The sequence below is a fragment of the Clarias gariepinus genome, chromosome 5 (genome assembly GCF_024256425.1).
Source record: "Clarias gariepinus isolate MV-2021 ecotype Netherlands chromosome 5, CGAR_prim_01v2, whole genome shotgun sequence".
Taxonomy (NCBI): domain Eukaryota; kingdom Metazoa; phylum Chordata; class Actinopteri; order Siluriformes; family Clariidae; genus Clarias; species Clarias gariepinus.
In genome coordinates this window covers 3,732,501-3,747,624 of record NC_071104.1, presented here as the reverse complement: position 1 = coordinate 3,747,624, position 15,124 = coordinate 3,732,501, and the positions used below count along the sequence as shown (strand labels likewise).

Here is a 15,124-nt window from a genome sequence, read left to right as displayed (position 1 = left end):
ATTTGACAATTGGGTATGAAAAGTTATCATTGTTCATGATACATAGGTTCATTTTATCTTTCTGTCTGTATTTTGCAGCATTGCCCATAGATGGTTGGAGAGGTTGCTCTCTAAACTGCTTTCCTGTTTTGCTAAGGTAAAACGTCTACTCTGGATCAGACAAAGACATCCACATCGGATCGTAGTAGCTTTCAGCAACTTATCACTGTATGCTTTCTTAGAAAATGGGCACAAGCGAGCTTTCAGTAATGTAATTTTATGTATACATACACATATATTTATATATATTGAAGTGCAGTGTGTAGTGCAATCTTGGGCAATTGGGCCATGTACAATTTGCAATATAGCTAATGACCTACGGATACACAAGATCGGACTGTAAACTTGGCTAATCAGAAAGCTTGTGCATTGTGTGACCTTAACCCATTTAATGGTCAGACATAAAGCAAAGATTTCCTTTTTCCACAGAAACCAGTCTGACCTGCATAGCAACAGAGGTGCACAGTGAGAGGCACTGCTGGGATTCGAACCCAGGATCTCCTGTTTACTAGACAGGCACTTTAACCAACTAAGCCACAGCGCCACAACCAAACCTTAGCCTCTTGCATATACTCTCGCGTATCTGAGATGCTCCAGCACAGGAACTTGACTATCAAGCTAAGATTGTCTCCACTGGCATGCAGCATGATAGGACCATGAATGAAGTCCCACAGTGCTATACCATGCTTCACAGAGCACGCCAAAACTGCCAGTCATGGTGTTTCGACTCAGGTTGTTCCAAGTTCATTGCAGGCAAAGATCATGCCTGTTGCAGTAGATTTCAGGCTTGCAAAAATAAACAAATTTCAAACACACTGTATGTTATATATTTGCAACTGGCATACAGTTTACAGCAAAAAAAAAAAAAATATATATATATATATATATATATATAACTAGCTTATTGACAGCCATTGTCCTCATTTAAATGTAACCAAATGTCAACATCAGGCAAATGTTCCACGGCTACTCAGAAAATGATTCAATTCTTGCAAATCAAAATGCCAGTTTTCATTCACTTCTGTGGGAGGAATAGAGCTACCTTGCTTGACACCATGGACAGGTGTCTACCTCTGGAAAACACATGAAAACTGAGCAGAAATCCTGGCTGAAAGCAAGATACCCTGCCACAACCTGAGACCACAAGCACTTAAGCCTTGAGTTCCTCATGCAGTTGGACCCAGACCTTGTCTGGTGTACCAAGAGATGAAACTCACAACAGGCACTGCTGGGATTTGAACCCCAGGATCTCCTGTTTACAAGACAGGTGCTTTCACCAGCTAAGCCACAGTGCCAATGGCCTGCGCGGCACCTTAGGCATGACCCAGCACTTTTAACCGAGACTCTCCTGGCCAAGACGTAATCTGATTGCAATGCTAATATTTCCTCCATCCGCATGCAAACCTCGCTGAGCTCGTAAGACGAGTACTCAACCAGCGATGCCATGCAAATGCTTTGATGTTTGTTTGCACATCCTAACTTTGATTTCGGCTTGATAAGATCCCAAAACGGGTGAAAATCCTTAAGAAAATGTCAAGTTTTAGGTCTGTAAATGGCACACAAGCCACAGCAAACAAAAGGTTATGGCTGATCTCCAGCCATAGTCCTAACAAGCATATCACAACAGTCAGGGGGGGAGGAATTAAAATCCACATGCCATGCACATCTAAAAGCAAGCAAGCGTTCATCAGATTGCTGCTGTGGACTTTGGCTCTTTGTCCCATAAGGATTGCGTGAATCAATGTCGTAACCTTTTGTTGAAGCTGGAGTTGAGCTGAGGGCTTGATTTGGGACAAATGGGCGGAAACATGTGGAAAACAATGATATTTCTTAAAATCAGCTGACAAGTCATTCAATCAAATATGGCACATAGGAAAGTGCATCTTGAACAGGGATTCCTGACCAAAGATTTCATTTTAGACATGGTGTGTGGATAAAAAGAAGGTAACAAGTTAGTGTCTCTGGCGGGGCATCGAACCCGCAACCTTTGAATAGCTCCACAGCTGAGTCCAGAAGTCCAACACGCTATCCATTGCATCACAGAGCCAACCAGGGTGTTTTTTTTCAGGCTCTCCAAGATTCATGGATGCTCGAGTTCATTGGGCAGATGCTTTTCTGTTGCTACTAATCAAATTCCACCAAATGCAAACAACTATGGCAGGTGCTGATCCCACAAGCTGTCAACAGCGTCCACAGAATGCCTTGATTTCACCATGGAATTTGCCACAGATCCCTGTCTGACTTGCAAAGTTATTCAACTCTGGCTGTAAGAAAGGCAAGAAAGGGATAGCTTTCGCACCAACAGATGATTGTTGCAGTAGACACTGCTTGGATAGCACTGTAGCATGGAGACCTCAACATATACACACTGGAGTAAGCGCTAGATAACATATTAAATAAGGTATCTCCTCATCACCCATAGATTAAACGTTTTGTGGTATAAGGTCCTACAAATCCGAGACATCATGTTACCACACGAATGACGATTTGGCAGCAGCATTATTCTGTTGCGTTTCTGTGAATGAGCCTCATACACTTGATTTGATGCTTGCAAAGGTCCCCAACAGCTGAATAATCGCAACCACAGGTCAAATTATATGTCAGAAGAAGGCAGCCAAACCAATGCAAATGCAAGAAATTATCTGCTCTAGTCATCGTCCTAACAGACAAATGTTTAAAGGTGTGGTAAAAAGATATGCAGTCGCAATGTAGCTAATGACCGGATCATAATGTTGACAGCAGTTGTGCTAGGGATACACAAGATAGGACTCTAATCTTGGCTAATCAGAAAGCTTGTGCATTGTGTGACTTTAACCCATGAGCTGTTAACGGTCAGACATGAAGCAAAGATTTCATTTCCTCCACTGAAACCAGTCTGATCTGCATAGCAACAGAAGTGCCCCTCAAGAGGCATTGCTGGGATTTAAATGCTCCTGTTCACCTCTCCTGGGATCTCCTGTTTACTAGACGTCTCTGCACATGGTTGTGTTGTTGAGGCAAAGCACTGAGCTGAACTTCATTTTTACAGATACTGAAAAATTCTTTTGAGATGTTCCACCGCATGTTTGAATGCAGAAGTCAAGGAATCAGCTTCTGGATGATGATGGGGTATGAAAAGTTGTCTTGTTTATGATTTATAGGATTATTTCATCTTTCTCACTGTATTTTGCAGCATGTATGGTTGCAGAGGCTGCTCTCTAAACTGCTTTGCTGTTTTTCTAAGGTAAAACGTGAACGTGGTTCCTGTCTGAAGCCTAAAAATCCTGAACTTAAGCCAACCGATACACTTGCGTGTATTGGAAAGATCTAGCGCTTGCTTTGGGGAGGAGGTCAAGTCATGAAATCAGACGTGGCAAAAGTCTATTCAATCACGGGCCCACACTATGTAAGCACACGCGGTGTAGTCGTGGCCGAGTGGTTAAGGCGATGGACTAGAAATCCATTGGGGTCTCCCCGCGCAGGTTCGAATCCTGCCGATTACGTCTGTTATATTGCGCAAGAAAGACATGTTGCAACTCATTGTGTTGTGGCTGTGATTTGTAACAAATTTCCTCATGCCCTTAAGAGTTGGTGATTTGCTGAAGACATAATGGTGACATCCTGCCCCCTTTTCATCCTCAATAGCTGCTGCTTTGGTGGAGAAATCCTGTCACCCCTTCCCAACGTTGATCTGTCTTCCAATGACAAGCTGCCTCATAGACATCCGATCGGTAATCCGTGCAAGACGTGACCTTTCTAGAGACCGCCGTGTCAGGATGGCCGAGCGGTCTAAGGCGCTGCGTTCAGGTCGCAGTCTCCCCTGGAGGCGTGGGTTCGAATCCCACTTCTGACAAGAGCCCCTTCTCTTTGTTGCATTTAGGAAATCATGTATGGATCTGCATCAATAACCTTGACCTCTCACAGCATAGCTTTGCTTGCTAGCGAAGAAGTTGGCACTTTTCTTCATCAAGCGCTTGCTTCTTCAATTTTTTGGACGATGTAGACATGGTTGTGTTGTTGAGGCAAAGCCCGGAGCAGGGTGCCAAAATCCAGGCTACAGGTTCTGAGCTGAACTTCCTTTTCACGCATGCTGAAAAATTCTTTTGAGATGTCCCAGCACATGTTTGATTGGTGAAGTCAAGGAATCAGCTTCTATTTGACAATTGGGTATGAAAAGTTATCATTGTTCATGATACATAGGTTTATTTTATCTTTCTGTCTGTATTTTGCAGCATTGCCCATAGATGGTTGGAGAGGTTGCTCTCTAAACTGCTTTCCTGTTTTGCTAAGGTAAAACGTCTACTCTGGATCAGACAAAGACATCCACATCGGATCGTAGTAGCTTTCAGCAACTTATCACTGTATGCTTTCTTAGAAAATGGGCACAAGCGAGCTTTCAGTAATATAATTTTATGTATACATACACATATATTTATATATATTGAAGTGCAGTGTGTAGTGCAATCTTGGGCAATTGGGCCATGTACAATTTGCAATATAGCTAATGACCTACGGATACACAAGATCGGACTGTAAACTTGGCTAATCAGAAAGCTTGTGCATTGTGTGACCTTAACCCATTTAATGGTCAGACATAAAGCAAAGATTTCCTTTTTCCACAGAAACCAGTCTGTCCTGCATAGCAACAGAGGTGCACAGTGAGAGGCACTGCTGGGATTCGAACCCAGGATCTCCTGTTTACTAGACAGGCACTTTAACCAACTAAGCCACAGCGCCACAACCAAACCTTAGCCTCTTGCATATACTCTCGCGTATCTGAGATGCTCCAGCACAGGAACTTGACTATCAAGCTAAGATTGTCTCCACTGGCATGCAGCATGATAGGACCATGAATGAAGTCCCACAGTGCTATACCATGCTTCACAGAGCACGCCAAAACTGCCAGTCATGGTGTTTCGACTCAGGTTGTTCCAAGTTCATTGCAGGCAAAGATCATGCCTGTTGCAGTAGATTTCAGGCTTGCAAAAATAAACAAATTTCAAACACACTGTATGTTATATATTTGCAACTGGCATACAGTTTACAGCAAAAAAATATATATATATATATATATATATATATATATATATATATATACTAGCTTATTGACAGCCATTGTCCTCATTTAAATGTAACCAAATGTCAACATCAGGCAAATGTTCCACGGCTACTCAGAAAATGATTCAATTCTTGCAAATCAAAATGCCAGTTTTCATTCACTTCTGTGGGAGGAATAGAGCTACCTTGCTTGACACCATGGACAGGTGTCTACCTCTGGAAAACACATGAAAACTGAGCAGAAATCCTGGCTGAAAGCAAGATACCCTGCCACAACCTGAGACCACAAGCACTTAAGCCTTGAGCTCCTCATGCAGTTGGACCCAGACCTTGTCTGGTGTACCAAGAGATGAAACTCACAACAGGCACTGCTGGGATTTGAACCCAGGATCTCCTGTTTACAAGACAGGTGCTTTCACCAGCTAAGCCACAGTGCCAATGGCCTGCGCGGCACCTTAGGCATGACCCAGCACTTTTAACCGAGACTCTCCTGGCCAAGACGTAATCTGATTGCAATGCTAATATTTCCTCCATCCGCATGCAAACCTCGCTGAGCTCGTAAGACGAGTACTCAACCAGCGATGCCATGCAAATGCTTTGATGTTTGTTTGCACATCCTAACTTTGATTTCGGCTTGATAAGATCCCAAAACGGGTGAAAATCCTTAAGAAAATGTCAAGTTTTAGATCTGTAAATGGCACACAAGCCACAGCAAACAAAAGGTTATGGCTGATCTCCAGCCATAGTCCTAACAAGCATATCACAACAGTCAGGGGGGGAGGAATTAAAATCCACATGCCATGCACATCTAAAAGCAAGCAAGCGTTCATCAGATTGCTGCTGTGGACTTTGGCTCTTTGTCCCATAAGGATTGCGTGAATCAATGTCGTAACCTTTTGTTGAAGCTGGAGTTGAGCTGAGGGCTTGATTTGGGACAAATGGGCGGAAACATGTGGAAAACAATGATATTTCTTAAAATCAGCTGACAAGTCATTCAATCAAATATGGCACATAGGAAAGTGCATCTTGAACAGGGATTCCTGACCAAAGATTTCATTTTAGACATGGTGTGTGGATAAAAAGAAGGTAACAAGTTAGTGTCTCTGGCGGGGCATCGAACCCGCAACCTTTGAATAGCTCCACAGCTGAGTCCAGAAGTCCAACACGCTATCCATTGCATCACAGAGCCAACCAGGGTGTTTTTTTTCAGGCTCTCCAAGATTCATGGATGCTCGAGTTCATTGGGCAGATGCTTTTCTGTTGCTACTAATCAAATTCCACCAAATGCAAACAACTATGGCAGGTGCTGATCCCACAAGCTGTCAACAGCGTCCACAGAATGCCTTGATTTCACCATGGAATTTGCCACAGATCCCTGTCTGACTTGCAAAGTTATTCAACTCTGGATGTAAGAAAGGCAAGAAAGGGATAGCTTTCGCACCAACAGATGATTGTTGCAGTAGACACTGCTTGGATAGCACTGTAGCATGGAGACCTCAACATATACACACTGGAGTAAGCGCTAGATAACATATTAAATAAGGTATCTCCTCATCACCCATAGATTAAACGTTTTGTGGTATAAGGTCCTACAAATCCGAGACATCATGTTACCACACGAATGACGATTTGGCAGCAGCATTATTCTGTTGCGTTTCTGTGAATGAGCCTCATACACTTGATTTGATGCTTGCAAAGGTCCCCAACAGCTGAATAATCGCAACCACAGGTCAAATTATATGTCAGAAGAAGGCAGCCAAACCAATGCAAATGCAAGAAATTATCTGCTCTAGTCATCGTCCTAACAGACAAATGTTTAAAGGTGTGGTAAAAAGATATGCAGTCGCAATGTAGCTAATGACCGGATCATAATGTTGACAGCAGTTGTGCTAGGGATACACAAGATAGGACTCTAATCTTGGCTAATCAGAAAGCTTGTGCATTGTGTGACTTTAACCCATGAGCTGTTAACGGTCAGACATGAAGCAAAGATTTCATTTCCTCCACTGAAACCAGTCTGATCTGCATAGCAACAGAAGTGCCCCTCAAGAGGCATTGCTGGGATTTAAATGCTCCTGTTCACCTCTCCTGGGATCTCCTGTTTACTAGACGTCTCTGCACATGGTTGTGTTGTTGAGGCAAAGCACTGAGCTGAACTTCATTTTTACAGATACTGAAAAATTCTTTTGAGATGTTCCACCGCATGTTTGAATGCAGAAGTCAAGGAATCAGCTTCTGGATGATGATGGGGTATGAAAAGTTGTCTTGTTTATGATTTATAGGATTATTTCATCTTTCTCACTGTATTTTGCAGCATGTATGGTTGCAGAGGCTGCTCTCTAAACTGCTTTGCTGTTTTTCTAAGGTAAAACGTGAACGTGGTTCCTGTCTGAAGCCTAAAAATCCTGAACTTAAGCCAACCGATACACTTGCGTGTATTGGAAAGATCTAGCGCTTGCTTTGGGGAGGAGGTCAAGTCATGAAATCAGACGTGGCAAAAGTCTATTCAATCACGGGCCCACACTATGTAAGCACACGCGGTGTAGTCGTGGCCGAGTGGTTAAGGCGATGGACTAGAAATCCATTGGGGTCTCCCCGCGCAGGTTCGAATCCTGCCGATTACGTCTGTTATATTGCGCAAGAAAGACATGTTGCAACTCATTGTGTTGTGGCTGTGATTTGTAACAAATTTCCTCATGCCCTTAAGAGTTGGTGATTTGCTGAAGACATAATGGTGACATCCTGCCCCCTTTTCATCCTCAATAGCTGCTGCTTTGGTGGAGAAATCCTGTCACCCCTTCCCAACGTTGATCTGTCTTCCAATGACAAGCTGCCTCATAGACATCCGATCGGTAATCCGTGCAAGACGTGACCTTTCTAGAGACCGCCGTGTCAGGATGGCCGAGCGGTCTAAGGCGCTGCGTTCAGGTCGCAGTCTCCCCTGGAGGCGTGGGTTCGAATCCCACTTCTGACAAGAGCCCCTTCTCTTTGTTGCATTTAGGAAATCATGTATGGATCTGCATCAATAACCTTGACCTCTCACAGCATAGCTTTGCTTGCTAGCGAAGAAGTTGGCACTTTTCTTCATCAAGCGCTTGCTTCTTCAATTTTTTGGACGATGTAGACATGGTTGTGTTGTTGAGGCAAAGCCCGGAGCAGGGTGCCAAAATCCAGGCTACAGGTTCTGAGCTGAACTTCCTTTTCACGCATGCTGAAAAATTCTTTTGAGATGTCCCAGCACATGTTTGATTGGTGAAGTCAAGGAATCAGCTTCTATTTGACAATTGGGTATGAAAAGTTATCATTGTTCATGATACATAGGTTTATTTTATCTTTCTGTCTGTATTTTGCAGCATTGCCCATAGATGGTTGGAGAGGTTGCTCTCTAAATTGCTTTCCTGTTTTGCTAAGGTAAAACGTCTACTCTGGATCAGACAAAGACATCCACATCGGATCGTAGTAGCTTTCAGCAACTTATCACTGTATGCTTTCTTAGAAAATGGGCACAAGCGAGCTTTCAGTAATATAATTTTATGTATACATACACATATATTTATATATATTGAAGTGCAGTGTGTAGTGCAATCTTGGGCAATTGGGCCATGTACAATTTGCAATATAGCTAATGACCTACGGATACACAAGATCGGACTGTAAACTTGGCTAATCAGAAAGCTTGTGCATTGTGTGACCTTAACCCATTTAATGGTCAGACATAAAGCAAAGATTTCCTTTTTCCACAGAAACCAGTCTGACCTGCATAGCAACAGAGGTGCACAGTGAGAGGCACTGCTGGGATTCGAACCCAGGATCTCCTGTTTACTAGACAGGCACTTTAACCAACTAAGCCACAGCGCCACAACCAAACCTTAGCCTCTTGCATATACTCTCGCGTATCTGAGATGCTCCAGCACAGGAACTTGACTATCAAGCTAAGATTGTCTCCACTGGCATGCAGCATGATAGGACCATGAATGAAGTCCCACAGTGCTATACCATGCTTCACAGAGCACGCCAAAACTGCCAGTCATGGTGTTTCGACTCAGGTTGTTCCAAGTTCATTGCAGGCAAAGATCATGCCTGTTGCAGTAGATTTCAGGCTTGCAAAAATAAACAAATTTCAAACACACTGTATGTTATATATTTGCAACTGGCATACAGTTTACAGCAAAAAAAAAAAAAAAAAAAAAAAAAAAAAATATATATATATATATATATATATATATATATATACTAGCTTATTGACAGCCATTGTCCTCATTTAAATGTAACCAAATGTCAACATCAGGCAAATGTTCCACGGCTACTCAGAAAATGATTCAATTCTTGCAAATCAAAATGCCAGTTTTCATTCACTTCTGTGGGAGGAATAGAGCTACCTTGCTTGACACCATGGACAGGTGTCTACCTCTGGAAAACACATGAAAACTGAGCAGAAATCCTGGCTGAAAGCAAGATACCCTGCCACAACCTGAGACCACAAGCACTTAAGCCTTGAGTTCCTCATGCAGTTGGACCCAGACCTTGTCTGGTGTACCAAGAGATGAAACTCACAACAGGCACTGCTGGGATTTGAACCCAGGATCTCCTGTTTACAAGACAGGTGCTTTCACCAGCTAAGCCACAGTGCCAATGGCCTGCGCGGCACCTTAGGCATGACCCAGCACTTTTAACCGAGACTCTCCTGGCCAAGACGTAATCTGATTGCAATGCTAATATTTCCTCCATCCGCATGCAAACCTCGCTGAGCTCGTAAGACGAGTACTCAACCAGCGATGCCATGCAAATGCTTTGATGTTTGTTTGCACATCCTAACTTTGATTTCGGCTTGATAAGATCCCAAAACGGGTGAAAATCCTTAAGAAAATGTCAAGTTTTAGATCTGTAAATGGCACACAAGCCACAGCAAACAAAAGGTTATGGCTGATCTCCAGCCATAGTCCTAACAAGCATATCACAACAGTCAGGGGGGAGGAATTAAAATCCACATGCCATGCACATCTAAAAGCAAGCAAGCGTTCATCAGATTGCTGCTGTGGACTTTGGCTCTTTGTCCCATAAGGATTGCGTGAATCAATGTCGTAACCTTTTGTTGAAGCTGGAGTTGAGCTGAGGGCTTGATTTGGGACAAATGGGCGGAAACATGTGGAAAACAATGATATTTCTTAAAATCAGCTGACAAGTCATTCAATCAAATATGGCACATAGGAAAGTGCATCTTGAACAGGGATTCCTGACCAAAGATTTCATTTTAGACATGGTGTGTGGATAAAAAGAAGGTAACAAGTTAGTGTCTCTGGCGGGGCATCGAATCCGCAACCTTTGAATAGCTCCACAGCTGAGTCCAGAAGTCCAACACGCTATCCATTGCATCACAGAGCCAACCAGGGTGTTTTTTTTCAGGCTCTCCAAGATTCATGGATGCTCGAGTTCATTGGGCAGATGCTTTTCTGTTGCTACTAATCAAATTCCACCAAATGCAAACAACTATGGCAGGTGCTGATCCCACAAGCTGTCAACAGCGTCCACAGAATGCCTTGATTTCACCATGGAATTTGCCACAGATCCCTGTCTGACTTGCAAAGTTATTCAACTCTGGCTGTAAGAAAGGCAAGAAAGGGATAGCTTTCGCACCAACAGATGATTGTTGCAGTAGACACTGCTTGGATAGCACTGTAGCATGGAGACCTCAACATATACACACTGGAGTAAGCGCTAGATAACATATTAAATAAGGTATCTCCTCATCACCCATAGATTAAACGTTTTGTGGTATAAGGTCCTACAAATCCGAGACATCATGTTACCACACGAATGACGATTTGGCAGCAGCATTATTCTGTTGCGTTTCTGTGAATGAGCCTCATACACTTGATTTGATGCTTGCAAAGGTCCCCAACAGCTGAATAATCGCAACCACAGGTCAAATTATATGTCAGAAGAAGGCAGCCAAACCAATGCACATGCAAGAAATTATCTGCTCTAGTCATCGTCCTAACAGACAAATGTTTAAAGGTGTGGTAAAAAGATATGCAGTCGCAATGTAGCTAATGACCGGATCATAATGTTGACAGCAGTTGTGCTAGGGATACACAAGATAGGACTCTAATCTTGGCTAATCAGAAAGCTTGTGCATTGTGTGACTTTAACCCATGAGCTGTTAACGGTCAGACATGAAGCAAAGATTTCATTTCCTCCACTGAAACCAGTCTGATCTGCATAGCAACAGAAGTGCCCCTCAAGAGGCATTGCTGGGATTTAAATGCTCCTGTTCACCTCTCCTGGGATCTCCTGTTTACTAGACGTCTCTGCACATGGTTGTGTTGTTGAGGCAAAGCACTGAGCTGAACTTCATTTTCACAGATACTGAAAAATTCTTTTGAGATGTTCCACCGCATGTTTGAATGCAGAAGTCAAGGAATCAGCTTCTGGATGATGATGGGGTATGAAAAGTTGTCTTGTTTATGATTTATAGGATTATTTCATCTTTCTCACTGTATTTTGCAGCATGTATGGTTGCAGAGGCTGCTCTCTAAACTGCTTTGCTGTTTTTCTAAGGTAAAACGTGAACGTGGTTCCTGTCTGAAGCCTAAAAATCCTGAACTTAAGCCAACCGATACACTTGCGTGTATTGGAAAGATCTAGCGCTTGCTTTGGGGAGGAGGTCAAGTCATGAAATCAGACGTGGCAAAAGTCTATTCAACCACGGGCCCACAGTATGTAAGCACACGCGGTGTAGTCGTGGCCGAGTGGTTAAGGCGATGGACTAGAAATCCATTGGGGTCTCCCCGCGCAGGTTCGAATCCTGCCGATTACGTCTGTTATATTGCGCAAGAAAGACATGTTGCAACTCATTGTGTTGTGGCTGTGATTTGTAACAAATTTCCTCATGCCCTTAAGAGTTGGTGATTTGCTGAAGACAAAATGGTGACATCCTGCCCCCTTTTCATCCTCAATAGCTGCTGCTTTGGTGGAGAAATCCTGTCACCCCTTCCCAACGTTGATCTGTCTTCCAATGACAAGCTGCCTCATAGACATCCGATCGGTAATCCGTGCAAGACGTGACCTTTCTAGAGACCGCCGTGTCAGGATGGCCGAGTCGCAGTCTCCCCTGGAGGCGTGGGTTCGAATCCCACTTCTGACAAGAGCCCCTTCTCTTTGTTGCATTTAGGAAATCATGTATGGATCTGCATCAATAACCTTGACCTCTCACAGCATAGCTTTGCTTGCTAGCGAAGAAGTTGGCACTTTTCTTCATCAAGCGCTTGCTTCTTCAATTTTTTGGACGATGTAGACATGGTTGTGTTGTTGAGGCAAAGCCCGGAGCAGGGTGCCAAAATCCAGGCTACAGGTTCTGAGCTGAACTTCCTTTTCACGCATGCTGAAAAATTCTTTTGAGATGTCCCAGCACATGTTTGATTGGTGAAGTCAAGTATTCAGCTTCTATTTGACAATTGGGTATGAAAAGTTATCATTGTTCATGATACATAGGTTCATTTTATCTTTCTGTCTGTATTTTGCAGCATTGCCCATAGATGGTTGGAGAGGTTGCTCTCTAAACTGCTTTCCTGTTTTGCTAAGGTAAAACGTCTACTCTGGATCAGACAAAGACATCCACATCGGATCGTAGTAGCTTTCAGCAACTTATCACTGTATGCTTTCTTAGAAAATGGGCACAAGCGAGCTTTCAGTAATGTAATTTTATGTATACATACACATATATTTATATATATTGAAGTGCAGTGTGTAGTGCAATCTTGGGCAATTGGGCCATGTACAATTTGCAATATAGCTAATGACCTACGGATACACAAGATCGGACTGTAAACTTGGCTAATCAGAAAGCTTGTGCATTGTGTGACCTTAACCCATTTAATGGTCAGACATAAAGCAAAGATTTCCTTTTTCCACAGAAACCAGTCTGACCTGCATAGCAACAGAGGTGCACAGTGAGAGGCACTGCTGGGATTCGAACCCAGGATCTTCTGTTTACTAGACAGGCACTTTAACCAACTAAGCCACAGCGCCACAACCAAACCTTAGCCTCTTGCATATACTCTCGCGTATCTGAGATGCTCCAGCACAGGAACTTGACTATCAAGCTAAGATTGTCTCCACTGGCATGCAGCATGATAGGACCATGAATGAAGTCCCACAGTGCTATACCATGCTTCACAGAGCACGCCAAAACTGCCAGTCATGGTGTTTCGACTCAGGTTGTTCCAAGTTCATTGCAGGCAAAGATCATGCCTGTTGCAGTAGATTTCAGGCTTGCAAAAATAAACAAATTTCAAACACACTGTATGTTATATATTTGCAACTGGCATACAGTTTACAGCAAAAAAAAAAAAAAATATATATATATATATATATATATATATATACTAGCTTATTGACAGCCATTGTCCTCATTTAAATGTAACCAAATGTCAACATCAGGCAAATGTTCCACGGCTACTCAGAAAATGATTCAATTCTTGCAAATCAAAATACCAGTTTTCATTCACTTCTGTGGGAGGAATAGAGCTACCTTGCTTGACACCATGGACAGGTGTCTACCTCTGGAAAACACATGAAAACTGAGCAGAAATCCTGGCTGAAAGCAAGATACCCTGCCACAACCTGAGACCACAAGCACTTAAGCCTTGAGTTCCTCATGCAGTTGGACCCAGACCTTGTCTGGTGTACCAAGAGATGAAACTCACAACAGGCACTGCTGGGATTTGAACCCAGGATCTCCTGTTTACAAGACAGGTGCTTTCACCAGCTAAGCCACAGTGCCAATGGCCTGCGCGGCACCTTAGGCATGACCCAGCACTTTTAACCGAGACTCTCCTGGCCAAGACGTAATCTGATTGCAATACTAATATTTCCTCCATCCGCATGCAAACCTCGCTGAGCTCGTAAGACGAGTACTCAACCAGCGATGCCATGCAAATGCTTTGATGTTTGTTTGCACATCCTAACTTTGATTTCGGCTTGATAAGATCCCAAAACGGGTGAAAATCCTTAAGAAAATGTCAAGTTTTAGATCTGTAAATGGCACACAAGCCACAGCAAACAAAAGGTTATGGCTGATCTCCAGCCATAGTCCTAACAAGCATATCACAACAGTCAGGGGGGGAGGAATTAAAATCCACATGCCATGCACATCTAAAAGCAAGCAAGCGTTCATCAGATTGCTGCTGTGGACTTTGGCTCTTTGTCCCATAAGGATTGCGTGAATCAATGTCGTAACCTTTTGTTGAAGCTGGAGTTGAGCTGAGGGCTTGATTTGGGACAAATGGGCGGAAACATGTGGAAAACAATGATATTTCTTAAAATCAGCTGACAAGTCATTCAATCAAATATGGCACATAGGAAAGTGCATCTTGAACAGGGATTCCTGACCAAAGATTTCATTTTAGACATGGTGTGTGGATAAAAAGAAGGTAACAAGTTAGTGTCTCTGGCGGGGCATCGAACCCGCAACCTTTGAATAGCTCCACAGCTGAGTCCAGAAGTCCAACACGCTATCCATTGCATCACAGAGCCAACCAGGGTGTTTTTTTTCAGGCTCTCCAAGATTCATGGATGCTCGAGTTCATTGGGCAGATGCTTTTCTGTTGCTACTAATCAAATTCCACCAAATGCAAACAACTATGGCAGGTGCTGATCCCACAAGCTGTCAACAGCGTCCACAGAATGCCTTGATTTCACCATGGAATTTGCCACAGATCCCTGTCTGACTTGCAAAGTTATTCAACTCTGGCTGTAAGAAAGGCAAGAAAGGGATAGCTTTCGCACCAACAGATGATTGTTGCAGTAGACACTGCTTGGATAGCACTGTAGCATGGAGACTTCAACATATACACACTGGAGTAAGCGCTAGATAACATATTAAATAAGGTATCTCCTCATCACCCATAGATTAAACGTTTTGTGGTATAAGGTCCTACAAATCCGAGACATCATGTTACCACACGAATGACGATTTGGCAGCAGCATTATTCTGTTGCGTTTCTGTGAATGAGCCTCATACACTTGATTTGATGCTTGCAAAGGTCCC

General features: G+C 43.2%; 1 protein-coding gene and 11 non-coding genes across 12 annotated transcripts in view; 6 read left to right on the top strand and 6 right to left on the bottom strand.

The window, feature by feature from the left end:
* Positions 1 to 15,124, top strand: part of LOC128524461 (nuclear factor 7, brain-like) — a 561,325-nt gene that overhangs the window by 184,078 nt on the left and 362,123 nt on the right. The gene's annotated exons all lie outside the window — the stretch shown is intronic.
* On the bottom strand, positions 510 to 583 carry trnat-agu (transfer RNA threonine (anticodon AGU)). Its single transcript has one exon. It is a non-coding gene; the product is annotated as a tRNA-Thr (tRNA).
* trnas-aga (transfer RNA serine (anticodon AGA)) lies at positions 3,440 to 3,521 on the top strand. Its single transcript has one exon. It is a non-coding gene; the product is annotated as a tRNA-Ser (tRNA).
* Positions 3,789 to 3,871, top strand: trnal-cag (transfer RNA leucine (anticodon CAG)). Its single transcript has one exon. It is a non-coding gene; the product is annotated as a tRNA-Leu (tRNA).
* Positions 4,682 to 4,755, bottom strand: trnat-agu (transfer RNA threonine (anticodon AGU)). The gene has a single exon. It is a non-coding gene; the product is annotated as a tRNA-Thr (tRNA).
* trnat-ugu (transfer RNA threonine (anticodon UGU)) lies at positions 5,440 to 5,513 on the bottom strand. Its single transcript has one exon. It is a non-coding gene; the product is annotated as a tRNA-Thr (tRNA).
* On the top strand, positions 7,619 to 7,700 carry trnas-aga (transfer RNA serine (anticodon AGA)). Its single transcript has one exon. It is a non-coding gene; the product is annotated as a tRNA-Ser (tRNA).
* Positions 7,968 to 8,050, top strand: trnal-cag (transfer RNA leucine (anticodon CAG)). Its single transcript has one exon. It is a non-coding gene; the product is annotated as a tRNA-Leu (tRNA).
* trnat-agu (transfer RNA threonine (anticodon AGU)) lies at positions 8,861 to 8,934 on the bottom strand. The gene has a single exon. It is a non-coding gene; the product is annotated as a tRNA-Thr (tRNA).
* Positions 9,634 to 9,707, bottom strand: trnat-ugu (transfer RNA threonine (anticodon UGU)). Its single transcript has one exon. It is a non-coding gene; the product is annotated as a tRNA-Thr (tRNA).
* Positions 11,812 to 11,893, top strand: trnas-aga (transfer RNA serine (anticodon AGA)). The gene has a single exon. It is a non-coding gene; the product is annotated as a tRNA-Ser (tRNA).
* On the bottom strand, positions 13,785 to 13,858 carry trnat-ugu (transfer RNA threonine (anticodon UGU)). Its single transcript has one exon. It is a non-coding gene; the product is annotated as a tRNA-Thr (tRNA).